This window comes from Sturnira hondurensis, unplaced genomic scaffold, assembly GCF_014824575.4.
Source record: "Sturnira hondurensis isolate 20B ecotype Veracruz unplaced genomic scaffold, ASM1482457v3 Scaffold0010448, whole genome shotgun sequence".
Taxonomy (NCBI): domain Eukaryota; kingdom Metazoa; phylum Chordata; class Mammalia; order Chiroptera; family Phyllostomidae; genus Sturnira; species Sturnira hondurensis.
The window spans coordinates 6,395,948-6,401,967 of NW_028083079.1; positions in this window are offsets into that span (position 1 = coordinate 6,395,948).

Below are 6,020 nucleotides of genomic sequence, written 5' to 3' on the forward strand. Positions count from 1 at the left end.
CATCCCCACACACTGTGTCTGCGGACAACTCCCTGAAGCCTCTGACAGAGCCTGGCTCGCCACACAGACGCCCTGAGCAGAGGAGCCAATGACCCGCGTGTCGGACTGGACTGACAGGACTCTGCCCACGATATGTGTTTATCCAGGTGCACGTAGCAGAGACCAGTCATTGAACATTCATGCACTCATTATCTCCTAGGATGGCGCTGCGTCCCCTTGCCGGCTAAGGGGACTCAGTGTGGGAGATCTCCAAGGTCGTGTAGACCTTGGAGATCTACACGCAGCCCTTGGCTGCAAAGCCAGTGGTCTGAATGGCCACACAAACCGCCTCCCAGACGCCTGCACTGTGCATGGAAATGCCTGCTAATCTGCCTCCCTCGCTAAGCTTAGCTCTGAGTTCAGACTTTTATTTGCTGCTGCATCCTCATCACCTAGCACTGTGCCCTGCGGAACACAGAAGGTGGTCAATACTTGCGGGACTGTGCGTGGGCACACGCCAACTCCCACACAAGCATGTAGACTGACCGTGTCCAAGAACACCCGACGCCCGCTCGCGTTCCCACAGGCACCACCCCCACCCCCCACGCCTACCCCCCACCTCCCAAGGCATCGGACCCAGCTGGGCCCCGGCAAGTCCCCTGGTCAGCCTTGCCCAAAGCCTTCACAAATTGTTTCCTGGAAATCTCGAGGCGGCTGTGGTGTTCTTTTTCCCTAACTCAGGAGACAGCTCAGCAGTTTTGTTTTTCAAAGTCTGGGACTCATAAACCTGGATCCTTCGTTTTTTCCACTAGAATTTTCCTTGGCCTGGTGCCTTTCCCCAGGGCCTTGGCCTGCAGGTTGTACTCAGAGCGCCCTCTGCTGGGCACCATCTTCTCAACCTAGCGGGCAGTTGTGGTGGGTGGGGGAAGGAAGGTGGGACCTGTCTCAGACTCAACAGCTTGAGGGATGGGGAAATTGAGTCAGAGGGTCGTAATGGCAGGGCAGAGGTTGGGGCGGGGGAGGGGGGCCCATGCCAAGTATGTGCCAGGTTTTGTGGTTTTTTCTTTTCATTGCTGAAAATAGTAAAAGAATAAACAGCTTCTAGAGCTCAGACACCGCCAAGAAAGGCCCTCTGCTCTCCCCAGGGCCTCTGCGTTGGCAGAGGGGAGTTTGATCAGGTTTAACTTTGTCCTTGAATCCCCACCACAGTTAATAGGCAAGGAAACTGAGACACAGAGAGATGTCAGGAGAAACAGTGGGAGGGATATTTACTGAGCAGCTGCTATGTGCTAGCTCGGCTTGCAAATTCTCTCCCATTTCATCTTGACAGCAACCTTGTGAGGTAGGTGGCTTTGTGCCCATTTCACAGACTAAGACATAGAGGCTGAGTGAGGTCTCAAGATCAGAAAGGGAAGGGGGAGAGCGGAGACTGGAATCCAACCTGCCGTGTTCTTGGCTTTGAGGCCTGCTGGATTTTTCCCACTTGGCTCCAGTGGGCACAGGGTGGAGCCTTGGTGGCCGGGCTCACGGGGGCAAGGTTTTTATGATTCTTCTGCTCAGAAAGGGAAGCCCCTGTCTCTGGCCTCTTCCAGGGGCTGCACTGGGGGCCAAGGGCAGATGGGTCGAGTAGCCCGGTTGGGCATGGAGCTGAGAGCCCCAGAGCTGGGAGGAGGGTCCTGGGACCGGCAGCCGCTCCAAAGCCTCTTCACGCCCAGTGAAAACAGGATTGGATGTCTTTATAAACTGAATTCGTGGGAGGCCCCAAAGGGCAAGGGTTTTCCTGGAAAAGAAAGCAGGTCCTGGGAGGTTTTTGTTCTGTTTTTCTTCTTAGTGATGTTCTGGTTAATGACACAGGGAATGAAGAACACATTTCACTAAGAATTAGTCGCTGCCCTTCTCACACCATCCTCCATTCCCTGTTCAAAACCTTCAAAACTTCTCACTTCCTGCAGGAAAAAAAAATCCAACCCCCTTCTCTTGTTCTGCTTTTTGGGTCTGGCTTGGCCTTCTCGTTCACTTGTCTCATTTCAACACGCCTGCTGTGTACCTCCCTTCATTCCCATTGCTGGGCATTTGCTCACACTATTTCCTCTCTCTGAAAAGATGTCTTTGCAGCTTATCCATTTCTCAGTTATCCTTCAAGACCCCTCTCAGAGGTCACCTGGTCCGCGGAGCCTTCCCCACCGTGCCTGATGGGAACTGCCCTGCCTTGTGCTGGCTGACCTTAGAGACTCGTGTTCTAGTTCCCCGGGGATCCGTCTTCGATGCCCCTGTGCGGGTGTGGGCATGTGCACGTGCCCGCCCTTTCCACTGCTGAGCAGGACGATGCCCTAGAAAGAGTCCTGAGGCCCCAGCTGTGCCACTAGGAGATCAGGGTTGAACAAAGATGTCGATGGAGAGAGCTGCTGTGGGTCTCCCTTCTCAAGTCGAGAGAGAGGGGCTTTGTGGAGTCACGTAGAGAGCTGAGCCCATGTCCACAGCATTGAGATGGGCAGACACGGTGGACCCGACAGCCACCAGAAGAACCCAGAGGATGAGAAATGGGGGCCATCTTAGACAAGGCAGAGGACAGGTGGCCCTGTTCGGGGTCAGCTGAGCACCCAAAGCTGGTTTGGGTGCAGGACTCCCATGGACTACAAGTGGGCCATGTAAGGGAAGAACTGATGTGAAGCCCTCTTAGGTCTGTTTGGGGGCAGGGTGGGGGGACACACTGATGGGGCCACTGACTTTCTAGGGCTTCAGAAGCAGCAAACAATGGCACCCACACGAGGGTGAGAGGTCCTCAGAGCTCAGGCACCGTCTGAAAATCCCATGCATGTTCCCACACAGAGTCATCTTGAAAGCCTTCTTATGAGAGCACTGGCCAGGCAAGGGCTCTTCTGCTCCCCTTTCTCCTGCCTCGCCTCACTACCCCACCCCTCTAGCCCTGGAGAGGTCAGAAGTCACAGCCGGCCAACTGGGGACCGGGTCTGGGGGAAGGAAGAAGCAGCTGTCCATATCCCTGTCCCCAGCTGTAGGGGTCCCCCGCCTGCAGGGGGGGGGGGAGGGGGGAGCACTGGGTGGGAGAAAAACTTGAACTTCAAATCAGATTTGGAATTTTTCTTTCTGGGGGGAGTGAGCATGTAATTTAGGAATAGAGTTTGGTGCCTGAAGTGAGCACAGGACCCATTCTTTCCCGACCGTGGTCGGAAAAGCTGCAGCGTGAGTTTTCATGAGTGGGCAGAGGAAGGACTTCCCTCCCTTTCCTCCGAATAAATGTTTCTGGGGGGTTGGGAGACAAAACGAAGTTCGTGGATGACTGTGCCCTGAGAGTCTAATGGACTCAGGGTGTCCCTTCTCGTTGCTGTTGTAAAACGGGTTGTCTCCTTCCTCTGCCCTGTTCTAACTGCTGGTGTTTGCTCCTATCACCTCCTCCAGAGCAGTGAAGTCCCTGGGTTCACCTCCTGCAAAGCAGCTTAACCGTCACCTGAAAGTTCAGCTGTGCTTCGGTGGCAGACCCCTAGCTTCCGGGCATTGCAAGGGGCCTCACGTCCGAAGGTCAATGAACTCGGTATCGACGCGTCTTTACTGCTCCGCCCTGTGTGACAGTCAAGTTCCGATGCTGTTTTCTGTCCAGTGGAACAGACCTGAATTCATGTCTCCCCTGAGCCAAGTCTCGTGCTTAAGGATACAGAGAAGAACGCTCCCTGTCTTCAACGAGCTCACGAAACTGGAACCCTCCGTGTGTGGGGAGAGCTCCAGCGTAGGTGTGCTCACAGAGCATGACTTTGGGGGAGGTGTTACTGGGTCTGCCACCCCTCAGTACTGCCATGATGCCTATGGTAGGGAGTCTGCCCCAGGCTACCCCAGGCTTCGGCAAAGGTCAGCACTTCCAAGAAGTCCTCCTTGTTGGATTCCTCTTGCGTGCTGATTGCTTCTTCACTCTGCATCTCAGGGCCTCGAAGTTCAGCCTTGTGTTCACTTACCCTGGTGCTACAAACATACTGAGCAAACATAACCTACAGGAGGCGGCGACATGCAGCCTGCCCCAGGCCATTCAGGAGAGTTGGAGCAGGGACTCGAACCCAGAGAGCTCATCCAGACAGTTATCACATAGTGGCAGTCACTGGCTTTGTGTGTGTGTGTGTGTGCGCGCGTGTGTGCGCACGCGTGTGCTCATCGTAAGCATTTTCCAGGTTGCTACCTAGTTTTTTAAAATAATGATTCTCTTTAGAGGCAGCGTACTATTTCATGCAATGTGTGTTCCATTATTTATGTGATGATTTCTCCCATTTTAGGCCACCACTTTACATGGCATATTTCATATATCACATAAAGTACTTTGGTAAACCACAGTGTGTTACTTTGTAGTAGAACATAATTGTAGACTCATATATCTAGTTGCAACTTGATCTCTCTACATGGATGTCTAAAGATCTCCTCAAACATAACAAGGCCCCCACAGAAATCCTTATTCTCTTCCCTACTGGATTCCTAACACGGCCATAACAAAGGACGGCAAACCGGATGGACTTGGAACAAAAAAAAAATCCATTGCCTCACAGTTCTGGAAATGACAGAGGCCTGAAATTGGGTAAATTTCTGGAGTAAAGGCCCCAGTATGACCTCAGCTCACCTTGACTAATTACACCGGCAAAAACCTGTTTCCAGATCAGGTCACGTTCTGAGGTGCTGGGGGTTAGGATTTTGATCTGTCTTGTAGGGGGACACTGTTCAGCCCACGGCATCTGCCCTCTTCATTGTCCTAAATCTGCACGCTCTCCTGTCTTCCCCAGCTGTGTCAGTGGCACCTGAGTCAGTGGCACCTGAAGTAGCTCAGGTGGAGAGTCCGTGAGCAATCCTTGATTCTTCTGCATTCATCGCTTCCATACTGACCTTCGGCAAACCCTCAGTCCCACCTCCAGAAATATCCTCGACCCATCCATTTCTCTTCCTCTGCTTCTCTCCCACCCCAGTNAGCATTTTCCAGGTTGCTACCTAGTTTTTTAAAATAATGATTCTATTTAGAGGCAGTGTACTATTTCGTGCAATGTGTGTTCCATTATTTATGTGATGATTTCTCCCATTTTAGGCCACCACTTTACATGGCATATTTCATATATCACATAAAGTACTTTGGTAAACCACAGTGTGTTACTTTGTAGTAGAACATAATTGTAGACTCATATATCTAGTTGCAACTTGATCTCTCTACATGGATGTCTAAAGATCTCCTCAAACATAACAAGGCCCCCACAGAAATCCTTATTCTCTTCCCTACTGGATTCCTAACACGGCCATAACAAAGGACGGCAAACCGGATGGACTTGGAACAAAAAAAAAAATCCATGGCCTCACAGTTCTGGAAATGACAGAGGCCTGAAATTGGGTAAATTTCTGGAGTAAAGGCCCCAGTATGACCTCAGCTCACCTTGACTAATTACACTGGCAAAAACCTGTTTCCAGATCAGGTCACGTTCTGAGGTGCTGGGGGTTAGGATTTTGATCTGTCTTGTAGGGGGACACTGTTCAGCCCACGACATCTGCCCTCTTCATTGTCCTAAATTTGCACGCTCTCCTGTCTTCCCCAGCTGTGTCAGTGGCACCTGAAGGAGCTCAGGTGGAGAGTCCGTGAGCAATCCTTGATTCCTCTGCATTCATCGCTTCCATACTGACCTTCGGCAAACCGTTCAGTCCCACCTCCAGAAATATCCTGGACCCATCCATTTCTCTTCCTCTGCTTCTCTCCCACCCCAGTTCAACCACCACCACACGCCGGGACAGCTGCCACAGTTCCTAACCGGGCTCCCTGCCCCTTTCTCCTTTGCAGCCTGGTCTCACGCCCTTGCTTGGTCCTCTCCATGGGATAACATCCAAACCCCCCCCACCTGTGCTTGTAAAACCCTATTGGTTTGGCGCCTCCCATCCCACCGACCTTGTTTTCCGTCGCTTGCTTTCTGTGACCCAGCCACACCGGACTTCTGGCGGTTGCCTGGACCACGGGCCTCCCTTTCTGGAAGGCTCTCTCTGGGCCTTCACATGGCTGCCCTTTCTTGTCATGG